We start from the raw sequence: 22,944 nt of genomic DNA on the forward strand, positions 1-22,944 counted from the left end.
TTGGTTTAGACTATAACACTTGGTGCAAATGCCATTACTATGAAGAATTTGGACACATTGGAATGAATTGTGTAAAACATCATATGAGCACAAAAGATACTACTAGAAGATGTTTCATTTGTTCAGAACTTGGTCATCTTGCCAACAACTGTATGAATACTAGAAGAATTGAAGATGAAAAGAAGGCGAAAGCTGATAACATCATAAAGTAGATAAGATAGCAATGGGTTCAAAAATCTTCTAAAAATACAAGTTCAAGCACTAATGAAGATGTCGCTAAAAAATTGGGTGACTCCACTTTTTCCACTTGATCTCTCATAGGAGAACTGGAACTAGGTTTCTAAAGAAAACATTTCACATCAGTTCTAGTTAGTAGGTTGAATGATCCATATCAATATTCAAGATGCAAAGGGATGATCAAGTAAAAGATGCCAATCATTACCAAGTGAGGTTGGGCTATTGTCTTACCAAGTGAGGGTCCGTTGGAAACCCTATTGAGCAAGGTTGAGAGTAACTAAGTTCTATGTGGTTACTAAACATTCAATACAAGTGAAGTGGATGATAGACTGTCATTTGAGTGAACAATTGTACCATGCATTTATGGAAAAATTTGATGAAAAAGGGTGAAATCAAAGTCATTTCTCACCATGAATTTTTGAGAGCTATTTGTGTAGAGAAATTTTTAGAGCATTCAATCAATTTGAGTGAATTGATTATGAAGATTTTTGTATTCTTTCACACCCTATTGAGTGAAGATGGCATCCACAAGTAGCAAATTGAAGACAAGTTCATAAATGTTAGTTAAAGGTGTGGAGCGGAGGGCACCAAACTTTGAGTTGACTCTTGTCATTACAGAAACCCTAGATCTGAGTGGAGCTCAGTCACAAATTCCATTGAAGATACTATTAATCAATGATTTTTTTTGCATTTAAAATATTTTATTCAAGTTATTGAAACATAGAGATGGATGAATCATTAAAGGATTTATGTGTTAATGGTGTGTTGAAACCTGAGCACCAACATCTTGAAACTAAAGGTTTAACTCACATTTCGCATATGCCAGAGGAATTTCAAGTAAAATGGATAAGATATATTCTTATTTGTGTACACAATGGTTAGCTATGGTTGGAACAACCCATTTTGATAACCAAGAAGATGATCTAGAGGATCACTAGTCTTCCCATGTTGACAAAGTGAAAATTACTAAAACCCTAAGTTGGGTTGAATTGGAGAAGAAAACCCTTACCGAGTGGGATGAATGGGGAATGAAGATTAGCTATGTTATCGACATGGAGCTATAGTTTGGGATACATGTCATTGGTAATAAGATATACAGTTCAAGCAGATTAAATAGCGTATCATGTGAAGTATTGGATTTGGCTTACAAGGTAGTCAAGAATAACCTAGCACTTGACCTTGCCGAGTTGATGCTGAACTAATTCAATAAGAACATTGAATTTATAAGAACTTCCAAGAACAATCCATGTAAGTTTAGTTGACCTTTGACTTGTTTATTTTTATATGTTCAAAAGTTCTTCCCATAAAGGTACAGTCATTTTGAGGAAAGATGTACCTATTCTTTATCAAATTAAAGAGTATATTGCTGAAATGGGAGAGAACTATGAAAGTATTATGGATAACTACTTTGATGCGTTCAAAGAAAATATTAATAATAGATTCAAGATTCTTAAAAAGCTAGTTGAAGACTACAAAAATGATTTTTTTTTCATGGTTGATAATGACAAAGAATACATTCAAGTAGTAAGACCAAGGATAGTATTGGTAAAATCTCTAGGTTATGAGGTAAACATATATGAAACCAAGGACATTATTGAGGTATTGATTAATGAGCCTACTGATCCTAAAGTTGCATACTTTGGCACTTATGATGACACAAAGACTAGAACTAAATTAGAAATCAAACTTTCTTAGGCAGTCAACAAAGGAAAGAAGAGAATTTCCAAACTAAAAACTAGTTCCACTCTTCTATTGACTAAAGGCAAATGAGAAGATGAGGAAGTAGAAGATGGAGAGAATTTAGAGGATGAAGAGCCACTGAAGAAGAAAGGTAAGGTAATTATTACCAAGCCTACGAACACATCTACCACTGTGTTTACCAGATGATCATCTAAGAAGCAAGTAGATAAAGAAGGAGGAGATGTAATACTCAAGAGGCCTCCACCTAGTTTTGAAGAAAGGATGAAAGAATTAGAATTAGGATCTAGTATGAATTTTTTTAAGGTGAATCTAGGACTATAGAAGTGGAAAACAAAATAGAAGATATGTTAATAACTAGAATGGGTAAGTGGAAATACTCCCTAGACCAGTTTGCTTAGTACATTCTAAATGTTTTAATGGAGAAGTTTATGTTGGAATTAACAAGTGGGAAGACTTACTTCTGACAGGGGGGGTGAATCAGAAGTAACTAACTTTTAACCCTTTTTAAATTCTTTTAACTAAAACCATTCACATGCATTCAATCTATCTAATGAGTATGAAAGTAAAGACATGCATGAAAATAGGCCACACAAAAATTTGGTAAACTAGAAACCCTCCAAAATGAGAAGATAAAATTGGGTTGGGGATGAAACCCACAAAATATCACTGTAGCAATGTGTAACTATTCAAGGTTACAATGTTTGACCACTTCCAATGTTCTACCCTATGAAAGGCCTGTCTTTTTAAAGACTTTTACACTCTGTAATAAGTGACCTAGTTAAAGGATTTCACTACCTTGCTAAAAGTAGGCTTGGTTAAAGGACTTTTGTACATTCACTTGGAATGCCACCTTATTAAAGGCTTTACAAATGGCTACTAGGCCAACCTAAGTCTATAGGATTTCCATTATCTAATACAATTTCTAAAGAGTATTAGAAATTTTTTGACCTGATAACCTTACAATCTCCAATTTTTGATTCCAGATTCTTGTTCTACTCTGATTGACCTAATGCTTGCTTGATCTGATATGTCACTCTTCGATATCCTACTACTCTGTTCTTGATCAAATGAGTGCAACAATGCTATTCTATTCTTCTAAGTCTTTTCACACTTCCCTATAAACTTTTCTATAGTTCACCTATACACTTCATTCATCCACACATACAATGGGGTTTTGTCCTCCTTTTAAAGATTTTGAAGACTTAGGGTTAGGTATGAATCTATGATCCATATTCATTCTTCATTTCCTACTCAATTCATTGCACTTTTCTTATTGGTTGCATGCCTTTTTCATTTTTCTTATTGGTTGCATGCTGATTGCATAGCTAATATAAAAGATTTGTTCTTATCTTTAATATCCTTTGAGATTCTTCTATGTCAGCTCAAAAATGGTTTACATATAAGTTTGTGCAATTATAAATAGCTCTATCCAATCTATGTTACTCGGCACTTATTATCTCTGATGCTCAGCTCATATAGAAAAAATTAGCTCACTCGGCCCCTATAGTAATTCTATTCCACTTGGCTTCTATAGTGACTTGGAACCTATACTTTGCTTAGCACTTGAACTTCACTCAACACCTAAAGATTACTTTGCACCTCAAGTTCACTTGACACCTATTGTAGTTCTATTTGTCTCAACATACATTGTAGCTTGACATCAACTATTTACTCAGCATCTATACATATTTTACTCTACATGTGTTACTAGCTCGGCATGAACTTAGTAAACATCTTAAATGTGTTGGCACAAAATAGTCAAAACCTAGTCTTAGATTCAACAATCTCCCCCTTTGAAATGAGATCCAAAAACACTTAGTAGTATATCAAAGTTTAATCTCCTCGAGTAAAATATGTATACAATTTGGCATATATACAAAACTTCAAAACTTCTATAAAAACTATATATAAACCTCAAAATTTGTGTAACTCCCCCTAAGCTGATGTGTCATTTCTATTCCTATAACCAAATGTTTGTGCTATACGTGTCTCATGTTGTTGTATCTGATACTCTTTGCCTTTGTTTTTGCATTAATGTACCCTGTTTCTACTTCCTATATCTATGTTTCCTTCCATTCTTATTTACAACTCCCCCAAAACATTATATCTCCTTCTTAATTATTTCTTCCCCTTAACTATATCTCCCCCTTTTTTATACTTATGTCAAAAGGTTCTAAGAGTTAAGACTATATTTTGCCAAAAAAAATTCATTGACCTCCATAATCATCTTTAGAGATGCATCCCAATTGTCTAAAGTAATTTCCAATGGTTTATGGTGGATAGTTGTCTCGGCTATAAGATGAACAAGTCCTTCCAAAGTAGAAAGATTAGGATCTTTCTTGAGAACATTCTTGGCATAGGTTCTTTATGGAGTACTTCTAGGTGTGGGGTTATGGAAGACTGTATTTTCATCAATTTGGCCTTGATGTTGGCCTCTTCAGTTGTCAACATAGCTAATTCTTTCTGTGTGTGAAGTGTTTGAGAAAAATGCTTCTCACTCTAAGCTAGATCTTTTGGGAGTTGAGTGCTAGAAATCTTTAGATTTCACTTCAAGCTCATTATTCTTTGGCTTATCTCTGATGTGAAATATGAGAAAAAAGTACCCTTTTCACTTTTTCAATCTTTTTTGCCAATTCAACTTGTGACAATGCTATTTCACTTGATATCTTTTCATTTACTTTTCCTTTGAATTTCTTCTTAGACCATTCCATGAGTTTCACATTGGTTTCCTGGTCTTCATTAGTCACCTATTCTATAATATCTGACAATTGTTCCAATAAAGGCTTGGTTCATCAGGTGTCTGCAAGCTAAATGCATCAAGAAATATTTCTTTGATCTCCACTACTGCTTGCTTCTACTTATACTCACTTTTGAGTATCTCTTGTCTTTTTCTCCTTTCTAGTGCCTTTTACACTTCATTTATCTATTGTAAGTTCATTATTCTTGATTCATAGCTTGGTATGACTATTTCTTCATCAAGTGTAGGGTCTCCATAGTGAAGTACCCTTGCAATCTTGGTAGTGCTTGAGCTTGGCATAGATATTTGCAATGGCATTACATTAGTGCTTGGCTTCTTCTGAGGAGTCCCTAAGCTAGGCAAGTTTATCAATTTTTGTATTGCCTCCTGTTCCTTAGGGGTTTTCTTTTCTTCTTTCTCCTCTCCTCTACTACCTTGATCAATGATGAAAATTTGAGGAGGTACACCTTGGATTTGTGTTGCAGGAACATTTTGTCTTGTTGATTCCTTTGTAGGCTCCTTGGCAGTAGTTGTCACCTTTGTTGTAGAATCATCCTTAGCAATTTTATCTTGTTTCTCTTAATCTTTAGGTTGATCTACTATAGCTATGGGAGGTTGTGAGGATTGTTCTTGTGTATTTTCCTTCTCCCTTGTTATTTCTACTATAGCTTTCTGTAGCTCATCAACACTCACCAATACTCAATTTGTGCATAGTTGTGCTTGTAGTGTTGATTGGTAAAGGATTTTATTGAGATCCTTTGCAATTAAAGAATTGATGTTCTGAAAAAAAGTGTTAGGAACATCCTTTATAATGACTATAATTCTAGGTAGGTGGCAATTGTGTATCTTGTACATTTTGTTTAGTTTTCTGCTCCTCTTTAGCTATTTCCATTTCTTTTTCTTTTTCTATTTCCTCCTCCACTATTTGTTTTTCTAGATCTTTTTCTGCTTCATTCTTTTCTTATTCTCTTTCTTCTTCTTTCTTACTAGCCTTAGCCTTATTTGCATCTTTATCCTTTTCAATGTTTTGTCCTTCAAATGAATCTTCTTCTCCATCCTTGATAGTAGTCAAGTGATATATCAACTTCCACATTCTTGTTGATTTATTGACTACTTAAATTTTATCCTACAAGATTTTGTAGGCTCTATATTTTGGTGCAAACTTTCTCGCATGTTTCTTGTTTTCCTTAGTTATTTGACCTTTATTCAATTCTAGCATTACTTGTGCCAATGTAGATTCTCTAATCTCCTTTTCCATTTTTAAACAATAATGCCACTTATTTTCAACAATTTCATATAACTCCTTGGGCATTGTATTGTCTAATTCAAGAAGAGTGTTCTTGAATTTTTCCATCATGGCATATACTGATTCTTCAACTTTATTTTAATCTTCTCTACTTAATTTATTAAAATCAATATTTTTCAACTCAAAAAAATCTGCATTCTTTCTAACATTATCACAAATTTTATCAACATTTGATTTAGGAGCATGGCTTACCACTCTAAATTGGTTGATATCTTTATATTATATCCTTTCCTCATCATTTGACTCTAGTTGTGGAACATATTTTCTCCTTTGTTTCTTCTACATAGGACTAGTCTACTTAGTAGCCTTCTTCTTTTCTTTGTCTTGTTCCTTGGATTTTTGAGTTGAGGCTCTTTTTGTGGCTTTAGTTACTAGTATAGTTGGCTTGGCTTGGCTTGTCTTTGTGACCTTCTTTGCTTTAGGCTGGGCTTTAGGATGAGTTTTGGCCTTTCTCTTCTTGGGATTGGCTTGAGCTAGTGCTTCCTTGGCTTCTTCTTCCTTGACACCTTCTTCCCTTTCTTCATCCTCACCTAAGCCTTGTGTCAATATAGGATGTTGATGTTCCTCTTCATCATCATCATCATCTTCTTTGACATCAACACCCTCTTCTTCTGCTTCTTCTGCAGTGCCTTCTCCAAACTTTGCTTTTAGCTTCTTTATAAGCCTATCTTTCTTCTTTATAGTGGAGGTAGTCTTCTACTCCATATCCACTTTGGATCTCACCACATCATATGTTCCAAAATATGGTGCATCCTTATCAATCTCCTCTGCAAGCAATGCTATGATTTTGATTGATGCTTCATCAATTTTTATATCATATCCTAATGGTCTTAGCCATCTAGTCCTTGGAACTACTGCTTGGATATAAGTTAAATCAATATCAACTAAGAAACAAGTATCATTGATATGTTGTTCCACTAGGGAAACTGGTATCCTCAGTCTTTGCTTCAAGGATTTCTTGAAATCCTCAAAGCAACTAGTCATTAGAGATTCAAAATTGTCTCCCATGTGCTCATTGTACTCATTGATTTGAGTAATGATTGACTTATCTAATATCTAGTTTACTTTGCCAAAAGAGGGAAATTCTTCCAGAACATAGAAAAATATATAGATCAAAAACTGATCCAAACTTACACTGAGAACCTTTTGATCTTCTTATTGCTCCTAGATTCTCCATGATCTGTTGTAATTGCAATTCTGCTAGATCATATGTATGATCCTTCTTGAAAATTTTGTAAGCCATATCCACAGCAATGTATAGAACACTATTCAATCTACTTGATTGATAAAACTTGTGAGATATGATTCTTACTACAAAAGCTAGAAGGGGATCTATGATTGTATCAATAGTCATGCCCCTTTTGTTTTATTTTTCCCTAATGTTCTTTTCAATAGCTTCCTTGGAATCACTTCATAGAGTCTTGTCATGATCTAGGGTTGGAAAACCTATAACCCTATACATGATTCTCATTTTTATCTTGATAGGTCCTCCTCCTAACCATAAAAAACCATTATGTATCTTGCTTAGAACAATTCTTATCCATTCAATTCTGAAAACTATGGGGAAAACAAGGGGATGGGTTAAGCCCTTTCTTTCAATTATTTGAAATTCTTTCTTTAGCACTCCATTTTCACACATTTATCATATTCTTGATGAATATCAATGTCTCCTATTGCTCCTACCTTGTAGTTGTAATATTTCCTAACATCTTGTACCATTACAACTTTGGGCGAAATAATGGATAGTGCACTGGTAGGGTCAGTCTTATATACAACTTCTGGAATCAACCTAAAATCTAGTTGTTTAACCTCATTTCTAACTAACTAAAATTTAAAATCTTCCTTTTTCCTTAGGATTTTAGAATTGGAAGTCATATTACAAATCTAGGGTTTTAAAAGATATTAAATTTTATTACTGCATAACTTGACACTTGAGGAAAACCTTAGATCGATAAAAATAGTGTTTGATCTTTGTCAAAATCTATGAAAAAGCTTCAATTTCTATTTTTCAATCACTTCTATGCTATTCTTGTTCTTTCTCTACATTCAAATGATGAGAAATGATAAAAAAATTGACCTTATACTTTTCAAAACATAACATTAAATGCTTAGTGATATACAGTTGTAAACTCAGCCCTTTAAGGATTTTAGTATAACTCGGCTTCCATTGAATTTTCATCACTCAATCCAACTAGATTTCCTCTTTACTTAACTTCCATTGCCAACTTGGCTATGACCAATCACTTGGCTCCTACTAGTAGCTCGACATATACTGATATTTACTCAGCATCTAAGGATGACTCAACAACACTGGTGAAAACTTGAATTTCAACTTTACATCTCTGATCATGTTGATCTCTTCTTTTCAGCACTTTCTTTTCTAGGAGCTGATGCATGATGAAACTTTGCAAATCAGTCCCTTATTCCTTCTCTTTGCTTAGCTTAATGAAGTGTGATCACTTGACCTATTAGGTGAAGTGATCCCTTCATTTGATGTGCTAACCTCATCTTTCTTCTTGCATGTCTTGTTCATTTCTCCTTTGATGTGTTGAACATCTACCTTCTCTTTTCCTTTGTCATTCTTTTAGCTGGGTGCCTTTGACTTTGTTGAACAATTCCTGCTAATATGACTAGTCTTCAAGCAACTAGAACATGTAGTTTGGCTCAACCATCTACTATAGTTTCTTCTAAAATGTGTCCTTATGTAGTTTTTAGGAATGTGTCCATATTCATGATAGTAATGATAGATATACCTAGTGTTGTAGTCCCAATTGTAGTGATTACCATGGTTACCTTCCCTTGTTGCCTAGTTTGATGTCCACATAGGCTTTGATCTACACTCAAATGTTCGATGTCCATACTTCTTGCAATTGTAGTAGTGACCTTCAAATTTTGGTGTTTTGATAGTCCTAGTCATGCATTCATGTGCTTGATGTCCTTACTTTTTGCACTTGTGACAATAACTTGCATTCTTAGGTTTATCATGCCGATAGGCATTCTTACTCTTTCCTACGTTAGAAGTATGTCCCTTTTTACCATAGAAATGACAAGTAGGTTTAGTGTTCTTACCTTTGTTACTCCTTTCTTTTGTAGTCTTCGATGATTCTCCTTGTTTAGTCCTAGTGTAACCAAGTCTTGAAGTATCATTACTAGCCTTCAGTGATTTTAATAGCTACTCAAAATACTCGTTGGGTTTGTTGAATCCCTCTGTAATCTCCTTTTCTCTTTTTAGGTCATTTTGCAATTGTTCATTCTACATCTTTAGTGTAGAGATCTCAATGTCCTTCATATTTAGCTCATGATGTGCATTCATCATCTGACTTAAAGTGTCTAGCTGCATGTTGGAAATTCTTTCAAACTTAATTGTCTTTTCCTCTAGTCTATTGGTAATATTTCTTTTGTCATCTTCTAGCATAGCCTTGTCTTTAATGTCTTTTTTTTCTATTCAGTTACCTCACAAAGCATTATGGCTTGTGATTCTTGTTCAAGCTTGAGTATTCTAATTTCTTTTTCCTGAGCTCTATTCTTCTCCATCAGATCTGCTATTGTTACATCAAACTCTTTGGAATCTCCATTTGAAAATAGATTTGAGGTATCAATCTTCTTGTACTATGTGCCATTCTCAGCTATGTCAATCTCTTTTCTTCTTTTTAAGGATTTTAGCAGTTCTCCTCTAACTTCTTCCAAAGCATGTAAAGCAAGTTGTATGTCAATTGACTAATTCTCTATGATCTTCCAAAGTTTGTAGACTTCCATTTATAGATCTTTTCTCCAAGTTGTAAGGATCCTTCTTAGGACAATTGAGCTTTGATACCAATTGTTAGAATTAACAAGTCGAGGGGCAGGGGGGGAGGGGAGGGGGGTTGTGAATCAAAAGTAACTAACTTTTAACCCTTTTAAAACTCTTTTAACTAAAACCATTCACATGCATTCAATCTATCTAATGAACATGAAAGTAAAGACATGTATGAAAATGGGCAACACACAAATTTGGTAACCTAGAAACCCTCCAAAATGAGAAGGTAAAATTGGGGTGGGGATGAAACCCATAAAATATCACTATAGCAATTTGTAACCATTCAAGGTTGCAATGTTTGACCACTTCCAATGGTCTACCCTATAAAAGGCCTATCATATTAAAGACTTTTCCACTCTGTCAAAAGTGACCCAGTTAAAGAATTTCACTACCTTGCTAAAATTAGGCTTGGTTAAAGGACTTTTTTATGTTCACTTGGAATGCCACCCTATTAAAGGATTTACAAATGGTTTCTAGGCCAACCTAAGTCCATAGGATTTCTATTATCTAATACAATTACTAGAGAGTATTAGAAAACTTTTGACCTAAAAACTTTGCAATCTCCAAGTGTTGATTCTAGATCCTTGTTCTATTTTGATTGACCTAATCCTTTCTTGATTTGATATGTGACTCTTTGATATTTTGACACTCTATTCTTCATCAAATGAGTGCTACAATGCTGCTCTATTCTTTTGAGTCTTTTCACACTTCCCTCTGAATTTTTCTATAGTTCACCCATATACTTCATTCATCCATGCATAGAATGGGTTTTCATCCTCCTTTTAAAGATTTCAAATACTTAGGGTTAGGTATGAATCTACAATCCATATTCATTCTTCATTTCTTGCTCAATTCATTGCACTTTTCTTATTGGTTGCATGCCTTCTCCATTTTTCTTATTGGCTACATGTTTATTGCAAAGGTAATATAAAAGATTCTTTCTTATCTTTAATATCCTTCAAGATTCTTCTATGTCGGCTCAAAAATGGTTTACATAGAAGTTTGTGCAATTACAAAAAACTATGTCCAATTTGTGTTACTTGACACTTGTTACCTTTGATGCTTAGCTCATATAGAAAAACTTAGCTCACTCAGCTCCTATAGCAATTCTATTCCACTCAACTTCTATAGTCACTTGGCACCTATACTTTGCTTGGCACTTGAACTTCACTTAGCACCTGAAGATTGCTTGGCACCTGAAGTTCACTCAGCACCTATTGTAGTTTTGTTTGGCTTGGCATACATTGTATCTCAACATCAACTATTTCCTTGGCATCTATACATATTTTACTTGGCTACAATTTTTAGTGAGTCGTACTATCTATATTCATCAATAAGTGTAGTATCTACATTTTTAGTGAGTCCTACTATTGCTACAATTGTTTCCATTCCTAACATGCAATTAATAAATGCAAAGATAGTTGACACCAAGCTTTAATCAAGCACAAGATTTTTGGGTAAAGGAAAAGAGAAGGAAGAAGGCATAGATCTTGATGAGGATATTGTGATTCTTAATTGGGACATCTCAAATCTCAATCTTGATCAAATGCATATTTTTGGAGAAATTCTTTAGAAGAAAGTGAAGCAAAAAAGGCTTAAAGAAGAAAGGAATAAAGAATTCTACATAATTGAGGATGCTAAGAATATCCTAGCAGAGGCTCTAAGCATAGATGTTGATACTTCTCAACCAATTTTGAACCAATTAGTATAGGTAGTCTAAAAGTTCAATAATGATTTAAATGGATAATACAAAGTGTTGCAAAGAGCTAAGCAAAAATTTAAGAATAAGGTTTTAGAACTTATTACTCAACAAATTGCTATCCATCAAGTAGAATTATCTACTATTCTAGGCTAACTGGAGACCTCTTTCAACAATGTATCTTTACTATTTGGTAAACTCTATGATATATCAATTTTCACTAAGGAAATAAAAGATAAACTATTAAGGATTGATGTAGGTCTGAAGGCAAGTGCACAATAGTTGGAACTTGACCTGAGCTACAACTCTACCCATTATACCAAGATCAGATTCTTGACTGATATGCAAGTGGAATTACTGAGAGAAGAGGCGAGAATAAGAACTACATTGATAGATATATAGAATATGATTATCCCAAACATGGATGCACTAAAAAAACACATTGCACATGCAAAAATCCTCATCCATGACAATAATTTGGCACGTATCTTGAAGGTACATTCATATTTCTTGTCACATTTTGGAATTACTGTGTAATATATAGCATAAATCTTTGGCATTATTGTTAAAAAAGGGGAGAAGATTGAACATTGTACAAAAGTTGTATATTGTAGAAAGGGGGAGAAGATATATAGATGTATTGTAAAAAAAGACAAAATGTATAGAAAGATGTAAAGTATACTATGTATTATGTATGGGGAAGCATTACTATATTATTCATGTACAAAAATACATCTCTTACAAAAATAATTTTGAAAAATCTCAAAAATAGTATACCCTATCAAGTTGGAGACAAAAGGTGATGGATAAAGGATTTCTTGAACATTTTTTAATTCAATTTTAACTAATAAGTGTATTTGTCACTAATGCAAAAGGGGGAGATTTTTGAAATTTTTGTCATGTTTGTTATTAGTGACATACACTTATTCAAATTGTAAGTATCTATCAAGTATATTGTATACTTAACAGTGTTAACCAAGCATTTCAAACATTATCGAGTTCTACAGTTGCTATCGAGTCCTTTGGATAATGTTCAATTTATGTCATGAATTTACTACAAAGTTATTGATTAGTAGTGTAAACTAAGCATCATAGTGTATTATGAGTTTATCAGTGTAAACTAAGTTGTGCAGTGCTTATCGAGTTCGCAGTTGATGTGATGTGAGTCTAGTGTTAATCGAGCTACTCATTGTTAACCAAGTGACTCAATTTATATTGAGCTCGTAGTGATAGCATTGACTGAGCTATGCAATGTGAATTAGGTGATTTAGTTTATATGCTAAGTTTCATAGTTTTCATTGAGTCACTAGTGCGAACTAAATTCAAGACTACATGGAAGTGATCAACATGGACTTAGTTTCTACATCTACTAAGTACATGATGATGCTGAGCATTGATAGTGGATGTTGAGTATCAAAACTTCATTGAGCTAGTCTTCAAAACCCAATTTTCTTCATTTGGATTGTCTTTGTGTATTTTGTGTAAACTTGTATTGTGGTCAACTTTGTAATTTGTAAATTGGATTGGTATATATGTAACATATTGTATCATATCCAATTTGATGAGATGAGATGGAATGATATAATGTAACAAGAAGATGAAAATAGAAGAGAAAATTACAAAGGCTACAATAGTATAAGGAGAAACAAAGATTTATCTATCACAAGGTGATTTCTACACTCAAAGGAATCTCATTCAGCAAGCCAAGTTGTAGATTAGAGATTAGCTACTATTTCATCCTAATGGGTGGATCAGTCAAATCCTTTGAGAAGGTAGACCTAACAATCTTGTGTAAATCTCTTTACTGAGTACATACTTCATTTTATCTTTGTAAATCCTTTTACATGGTGGACCTAGTAGTCCTTATTGCTCCTAATAAGGCATATCATCAAAAGTGATCATTGTAAACCTTAACATGCCAACTTTATACTACAATACCAAAGCTTGTGGGTATCATCCCCACCCCAATTTTACTTTCTATTTGAAAAGTTTTTGGGTGACCAAATTGTGCGTAAAATTTTTTATGTATGCTTTAATGTTTTGAATTTCTCTTGTATGAAATTAGATTAAAATATACATGAAGGATTAATTGCTAATTAAGGATTAAGTTTTACTAGTTACTAATTCACCCCCCCCCCCCTCTTAGTAACTTAGCTTGTCATAATATTTACAACATATAGTTATATCCTGATGTACAATGAGGATATTATTGATGATATGTAGGAGAGGATGAATGAATTGATAGGGTTAACTAAGACCAGAAAGGAAGCTTCTCTGAAAAATGCAAAATTATAGTTACAAGTCAAAACACTTTATGACAGAAAAATAGTGAATAAGAAGTTTGAAATTGAAGGCCTAGTTCTCATGTGAAATTCTAGGTTTGAGGATAAAGGAAAAAATAGAAAATTTGACCCAATATGGCTAGGTCCTTATCTAGTGGAAGCCACATGGGGGGAAGAATCTTATATTCCAAATGATTTATTAGATAATATTCTTGAATAGCTAATTCATGGACAATTCTCGAAGAGGTATTTTTGCTAAAAATACATGTTATTCCATTTACATTAGTTTAGGGTTTTTTGTACATTTTTCAAATTCTTCATGTCCTTTATCTAGCCCTTGTATATTATTTTCTTATGTTGTTTCTCTCTTAGAGTTATCAAGTAAGAATTGGTCAGGTTTGGGGTCTTCTTCTCCTAGGGATTTTGAGCCCTCGTATGAATTTTACTAATTTATTGTCCCCAGATAGAGTCACTGTTGGCTTGGTTTTTCATCATGTAATTTGGCATACTCTGTAGTGAAAAAACTACTTAGTTTCATGGTTTAAAATTGTGAAATGTGTCAAAACCCTAGGTGAGATTGTTAATTTTTAGTCACACCCTTGTTATGTGCCCTATTTTTATTTAAATTCTTAAAAATAGAGTTTTAAATATTGGCATGAAAAAATTATTGTCCTAATGTTTTATCTTTTAAATTTTCCTATATTTATTTTTAGGTTATTTTTCTAAATTTTAATTATCCTTTGTGGTAAACCTTATCTCAACTAATGTCTCACCCCTAGTTGATCTTCCTTAATGCTCTATAAAATGTTTTAACCACTATGATTTACATTTTTCAACTGTTGATCTTTGGAAGATCAACAATGAGTACATTCCCTCTTTGAGAATTTGCTTGACTTTTAGCAAATATGGGAAAGCACTTATTTTCCATGTAACACTTCATGATGCTGAGATTCTAATGCATCACCTAGAGGATGTTAGAAACTTTTTAGAATTGTTAAGGATTGTCAAAGCATGTTGGAATTTCTAGCTATTTCATTGGTCAAGCTAACTAGTGGGGTGATCTTTTGGTATTATAACATTGCACCATTTATTTTGGGAAGATCAACGATTGGTGTATTACCACTTCATGAAGATGTGAAAATTTTAAGAAATTTGATAAAGTGCCCTAGCAACACGTGTCTTTAGTGATGTCATGCAAGATGTTAATGTAATTCAAAAGGCACATGATATATACATCATTGATCTTGGGAATATCAATGAAGAACACCTACCCATAATATGAACATGCTCAAAGTTTAGTTGAAGTGGAGAAGCACCTACATGCCATGTATACTAGGATGAGGTCATATAACCCTAGTTAAAAAAAGATAATAGTATGATTAGTAGTTGGCAATTGTCAGAACACATTGGGAAAAGTACATAATTTCATTGGTTGACGTTGCTAATAGGATTGTAAAAAAGGTAATAATTATAATACCATTGATCTTAAAAAGATTAGTGGAAGGTGCTTCACTACAATATGAAAATGATTGAGCTTTAAGCAAAGTGGTAAAGTGCCTACTTTCCATGTAGACAAGTGGGGTCACCTACTTAGAAGGTTTCCTATGTTGGAATTGTAGATGGATTAACTAAGAGGGGGGAGGGGGGGCCGAGGGTGAATTAGTTACCACAAAAACATGTCCACAGATCTCTTAGATATCTTAATATTAATTTACTCTTTGATACTCGATAAACACTGTAAGAATGTTGTAACTCAATAGATTAACTAGTTATTGATCATCTAGCATTCATAATTATTAATATGCATGCAAAAAGTAAAATGAACATAAGAGACACCAGATTTAATGTGGAAACCCAATATGGAAAAAACCACCAAGTAACTAGCTACCAATTTTTCACTCTTTTGAAGTGAGCCAAGTTAGGAGCCAACCTTGTTAAAGGTTACAATACACATTGTTAGGTGTGACCCTGTTAGAGGATTTAATCACCCTATTAGGAGTGGCCTTGCTAGAGGTCTTTAGAACAATTCAACTCAATTTTCACCTTGTTAGAGGATTTAAAAAATGGTTGTTAAACTAACTCTATTAATAGATTTGAAATCACTATACAATTGTTAGAAAGCAAGAATGAATTAACCTGAATAAGATGCAACTAAATTTGCTGACTATAGGTCTCTATTCTACATCATTGGATCCTCCTTCATCAAATATGGTTTTGCTATTCCTCAATGATCTCTAATCATCCTTCAAATTTTCTTCGACAATAATCAGTCCTCATTTCACATTAATTCCACACACTTGCATCTCACACACTTAAAATTTGCAACTTGACCTCTTAATTATACTATTCAGATTAACAAGTCAACTCATTCACATATTACATTTACCAATAAACCATACATTAGTCGGCTACCAATATTACTCTAAACAAATAAACACTATTTCATAAAACAATGAAGTCCTTTACTAGCTGACCTTGCTTGGTAAATACTACTTCCAAAAATTTCTTGAGTTAACATTCTTCACTCGGTTAACATTGCAATAACTATAAAATCCTTTGACTACCGAGTTTACTTGGTAAGAACTAAATTCCTTCATGAGAGCTTGGTAAGAACTACTTCTGCCATATTTCCTTTGTTGACCGAGTGAGCTCGGTAAAAACTAAATTTCTTTGATTACCTTGAAAGCTCAGTATCAACTATTTACATAGTAGATACTACAAGTTTTCTTTTACTAACCTTCTAGGCTTGGTAGACACTGTTCTTTGCCTTACTGACCATCAAAGCTCGATAGACACTATTCTTTACCTTGCTGACCAATTGAGCTTGGTAGACACTATCTAATAATTGATATGATATTTTTGTGACATCAAAGACAATACACATTTGAACAATTATATCCAACAATCTCCCTCTTTGGCATTGATGGTAACACAACATGTCAAAGAAAAATGAAATTTGAAAACAAGTATTTAATGATAGAATACTACACTTTCTTCTTCAAACAAAACAAACTCCCTCTTTCATAATAATCTCTCTCTCTCTCTTACATAAACTCTTATTATATTGTGAAATTTCAAAAAGATATGAAAGTATATTCTCCCTCTTTGACATCACATGCCAAAGACAACATAAATCAACTGAATAGCATTATACCTGATGTACCGATTCATATGCAATGTCTTCATTACTTTGTTGCATCAAATGATAGATCTTTAACTCTATTTCTATTGATGCATCACTAAATTGTATTTTAGTGAGCTTCAGATAGGGGAATGACCCCTAACTTACCTCTAAGATACAAGAATGCATCTTTAGGTAAAGGCTTTGTGAATACGTTAGCAATTTGTTCTTTTGTATGGACATATTCCAATCTAATTTCCTTTTCTTGTACCAATTCTCTTACAAAGTGATACTTGATGGAAATATGCTTGGTTTTTTTATACATTACTGGATTATTGGAGATATTAATTTCACTTGTGTTATCACAAAACATAACAACAGGTTCTTTGATTTCTTACTTCATACCTTCCAATAGTTGTTTGAACCACACAATGTTTGAACAGTTTACTACTGCTACAACATATTCAGCCTCTATTGTGGATTGGGATGTACAATTCTACTTTTTACTTGTCCAAGAAACCAATCTTTTTCCAAGAAACAAAGCTCCTCCACTTGTGCTCTTTCTATCATCAATATTTCCTACCCAATCTGCATTAGTGAACACTTCTAAATTTAGATTACCTCCAAGTTTATACCATAATCCATAATATTCAGTGCATTTTAAATATCTCATGATCCTTTTGATTGCCATCATGTGATTTTCTTTTGGTTTTACTGAGAATCTTGCCACAATTCCTACTGCAAGGGCAATGTCTAGTCTTGTATGCACTACATACTGCAACTTTTCAATCATAGATCTATACAAGGTCTGATCCACTTCCTTTGATTCATCATCCTTTGTAAGTTTTAATATAGTACACATAGGAGTCCTAACTGGTTTGCAGTCTTCCATACCAAACATTTTTAGTATATCCTTGATGTATTTAGATTGAGTTATGTAGATGCCATTCTTACTTTGTTGAATTTGAGGACCAACAAAGAATTTGATTTCACCAAACATTGACATTTCAAATTCCTTGTTCATTTGTTTTGAAAATTCTTTGCAAAGATCATCATTTCGTATGAACAAAGTATCATCTACAAACATCATTACTAAAACAATCTTATTATCTAGTCCTTCCTTTATGTACAAACTACTATTATCATTAGTTCTTTGAAAACCAATCTGAATAAGATAGTCATGCAAGCTTTCATACCATGCTCTAGGGGCTTGTTTCAGACCATATAATGATTTATGTAGCTTGTAGACCATGTCCTTCTTGTTTTGATCAAAAAAACCTTTAGGCTATTCAATGTAAACCTCTTCATCCAATATGCCATTGAGAAATGCTGACTTGACATCCATTTGATAAACTCTAAATCCTTTGTATGCAGCACATGCAAGTAAGGTTTTGACACCTTCCAATCTTGTAATAGGAGCAAAGGTTTCTCCATAGTCTACACCTTCTTCTTGAGAGTATCATTTGCATACCAACCTAGCTTTGTTCCTTGACACCTTACTATCTTCATTTAATTTTTTTTTGAATATCCACTTAGTTTCAATCACATTTTTGTCTTTAAGTCTAGGTACAAGAGTCCATGTTTTGTTTTCTTCTATTTGTTATATCTCTTCATTCATTGCTTCAATCCAACTTTCATTTTCTAATGCATCTTTGATATTTCTAGGTTCAAAATCAGCAAGTAAACAAGTGCCTTTAAACTTACTTCTTGTCATTGTTCCTTTTGATTTATCTCCAATCATCTGATGTAGTGCATGATGCTTCCTGACATACTTGGATAAGACAGGCTCCTTTCCTTTTGAATGACTTCCATTGTTATCTTTTTGTGTCTCAAATTCTAATTCTTGATCTGGTTTCTTGGGCTTGGTAGATGTTGATTCAGTAGCTTTTGTTTGCAACTTGGGTTCTTGCAAGTCGGTAGGTATTAGCTCAGTTTGAACATCCTGTGACTCAGTAACTGAAGACTCTGGAGTTGAGGATTCCTAATTAATAGGTATACTTTGCATTGTATCAAGTTTAATGTAAACAAATCTCCTATAGTCTTCAGCTTCCTTTTCGCTTTCTTCTTCAGATCTTTCTGTAAACTCATCAACTTTCACATGTGCACTTTTTATGACTTTGTGAGTAGACAAATTCAAACATTTATATGCTTTACTTTGGCAAGAATATTCAAAAAATATTCCTTCATCACCCTTTACATCAAATTTACCTTTTCTAGATTCTTTCAAAATGTAACATTTGTTTCCAAATACTTTTAGGTAACTTACATTAGGTTTGTAACCATACCATAACTCATAGGGAGTCTTGAATGAGTCCTTTTTTAGTTGTACTCGGTTTAAGGTATGAATTGAAGTGTTGATAGTTTCCTTCCAGTATTTGATAGCAATGCCCGTTTCAATCATTAGGGTTCTTATACAGTCTATGATAGATCTATTCCTTCTTTCAACTATTCCATTTTGTTCAAGAGTTCCTGGTGCTAAAACTTGTCTTTCGATTCCTCTTTCAATGCAAAAGTTATTGAATTCATGTGAAATAAATTCACCACCTCTGTTAGACCTTAAACATTTCAGTCCTTTGCCTGTTTCCTTTTGCACTTTGGCCAAATACCATTTGAATTTTTTAAATGCTTCTAATTTCTCTCTTAGGTACATGACAGTCATCATTCTTGAATAATTATAAAAAAAATAATGAAAAATTTCTCACTAGTATAGCTTTCAATGCCAATAGCTCCACACAAATCAGTATGCACAATTTCTAAAACTTCTTCTAACCGATAGTTCTTGCTTTTGAAGCTAGTCTTTCCCATTTTACCAATTTGACAATTCTTGCATAGACCAACCTCAGGTCTCTTGATGTTAGGAATGCCTCTTAGTTTCTTGAATTTACTTATCTTTACCAAGTTTTCAAAGTTTACATGACACAACCTTCTATGCCATAACCAACTTTCTTCAACTTGAGCAATAAAATATGAACATTCACCAAGTTCAAGATAAAATAAGTTACCTTTAGTTTAAGTGCCTAATCCAATCAGCTTTCCTTTGCCATCTAGTAGTCTTTCTTTTTCATGCATAAATTCCACTTTTACAACAAGGTTCATTGTTACCAAATCTTACACTACCACCATCATAGTCTTCAAAGCATTCAAACTTAGTTTTATCACCAGCTGTGTTATGAGAACAACCACTATTAATAATCCATGTATCATTTTTGCTTACATGAGAAATAAGTCTCATTTCTTCATCATTATCAGATTCATCCTTTATAGCTCTGTAAACAATTTCATCTTCTTCTTCATCATCAGAATCATTAGAATCTTTAGCCATGAAACATGTTTTCTTAGCTTTCACCTTGAATGATTTGAAGTCTTTCTTTCCATTGCACTTGTGACCCTTTTTTTCATCCTTGTTTTGCTTATTTGGGCACCTAGCAGCAATATGTCCAATTTCTTCACAAGAAAAAATAGATTAGAGGAACCTTACCTTTGTATTTTCCTTTGCCTCTTGAATATTTCCTTGCTAGTAGAGCTTCAACCACTTCTAGATCACTATCTAATTGAGGATCTTTTAGCATTTTGCCTTTTTCTTTGAGTGAAAGCTTGGCTTCAAATGTTGATTCAATGTTTTTGGTAGCTAGAATATAATTATCATAGTTTTCTAGCTCAAATGAAGTCAATCTTCCAACTATGGCCTCTAGATTTATCTTATGATTTGCTTCACATCTTCTTTCTTGAATTGCAGAGACTCTAATTGCATAAATGGGAAGTAGAGTTCTAAGAACTTTACTTATAACTGTCTCCTCCTTGATATCTCCTCTAGATGCTTTGATTGCACTAACACATGCTTTAACTCTTTCAACATATTTTGTAATTTTTTCATGCTCTCTCATCCTCATTTGATCAAATTGTCCTCTCAAACTTTTTGCTTGGCTCATTTTACATTATCATCTCCTCCATAGATTTCTTTTAGCTTGTTCTGCATTTCAAAGGCAGTTTTGAAGTCTGTGATGTCATCAAATTCTTCATAACTTAGAGCAGATGCTCTATCTATCATCATGTTGTTGTGGGTCTTCTTTTCAGCAATATCATTGATAGATAATGTAGTAGCAGGTTCTACATATTTTTCATCAAGGTACTTTAGTCTTGTATCTCCAATAGAAGCTAGATGAAGTCTCATCAACCCTTGCCATTCTGAGAAGTTGTCCTATTAAGTCTTGGAATTTCTCTCTTATAAGATATCCTAGCCTTTCTCTTAGATCCTTGAAATCTTTTCTTGCAAGCACCAAGAGCTCTTATACCAAATTTTGGAATTTTAGATGGAGTAACTAAGAGGGGGGTGGGGGGGGTGGGGGGGGGGGGGGGGGGGGGGGGGTGAATCAATTACCACGAAAACATATCCACAGATCCCTTAGATGTCTTAATATTAATTTACTATTAATACTTGATAAACACTATAAGAATGCTATAACTTGGTAGATTAACTAGTTACTGATCATCTAGCATTCATAATTATTAATATGCATGCAAAAAGTAAAATGAACACAAGAGACATGAGATTTAACATGGAAACCCAATATGGAAAAAATCACCAAGTAACTAGCTACCAATTTTTCACTCTTCTAAAGTGAGCCCTATAAGGAGCCAACCCTATTAAAGGTTACAATACACACTATTAGGTGTGACCCTATTAAAGGATTTAATCACCCTATTAGGAGTGGCCTTGCTAGAGGTCTTTAGAAAAATTCAACTGAACTGTCAGCTTGTTAGAGGATTTACAAAATGGTTGTTAAACCAACTCTATTAAGAGATTTGAAATCATTGCTATAATTGTTAGAAAGCAACAATGAATTAACCTGAATAAGATTCAATTGAATTTGCTAACTACAAGTCTCTATTCTGCATCATTAGATCCTTCTTGATCAAATATGAATTTGTTATTCCTCAATGATCTCTGATCATCCTTCAAATTTTCTTCCACAATAATCAATCCTCATTTCACATTAATTCTACACACTTGCATCTCACCATTCAGATTGTCAAGTCAGCTCATTCACATGTTACATTTACCAATAAACCATACATCAGTCGGCTACAAATATTACTCTAAACAAATAAACATTAATTCATAAAACAATGAAGTCCTTTACTGGCCGACCCTACTTGGTAAATACTACTTCCAAAAATGTCTTGAGTTAACCTTCTTGACTTGATTAACATTACAATATTTGTAAAATCCTTTGACTATCGAGTTTACTTAGTAAGAACTGAATTCCTTCATGAGAGCTCAGTAAGAACTGCTTCTACCATATTTCCTTTGTTGACTGAGTGAGCTCAATAAAAATTTAATTTCTTTGATTACCTTGAAAGCTCGGTATCAACTGTCTACTTGGTAGACACTATAAGTTTTCTTTTACTAACCTTCTGGACTCGGTAGACACTATTCTTTGTCTTACTAACCATCAAAACTCAGTAGATACTATTCTTTGCCTTACTGAGCAACTGAGCTTGGTAGACACTATCTAATGACTGATATGACATTTGTGTGACATCAAAGACAATACACATTTGAACAATTGTTTCCAATAGCCTAGTCATGCTAGGATAGAAAAGTATGGTGATATAGAACATGATGATTGGTGGGACAATCCATGCATTTTCCAAGCTAGAAAATGAGTGTACCAATGGGCACATAAATTTAAGCTTAGAATTATAAAGTTCTAAGGATTTTCATGACTCTTGATCTTTAGAAGATCAATGATCCACGCTTCAATGCTTTGTGAAGGTGCTCTAACCTTAAGAATTGTGAGAATGCAGCCTGTTGACACATAGAAATTTCTAAAAAGAAGTTATTGTAGATTTTCTATTTTAAATTATTCATCCAATGCCTGATGATCAATGGTTAAAATTCAAACTTCATGATATGCCATAAATTTTTGACTTTTAGAGTATTATTACTAATCAATGCCACTTCATATGAGATTAATGCTATATTAAAATTTTGAATTCACCATTATTATGCCATAAGATTACAAAATTATCATAGCATGAATATTTCTAGAGCTAAGGGCAAG

The sequence above is a fragment of the Cupressus sempervirens genome, chromosome 5 (assembly GCF_028749045.1).
Source record: "Cupressus sempervirens isolate cs-2001-9-10 chromosome 5, ASM2874904v1, whole genome shotgun sequence".
NCBI classification, from domain to species: Eukaryota; Viridiplantae; Streptophyta; class Pinopsida; order Cupressales; family Cupressaceae; genus Cupressus; species Cupressus sempervirens.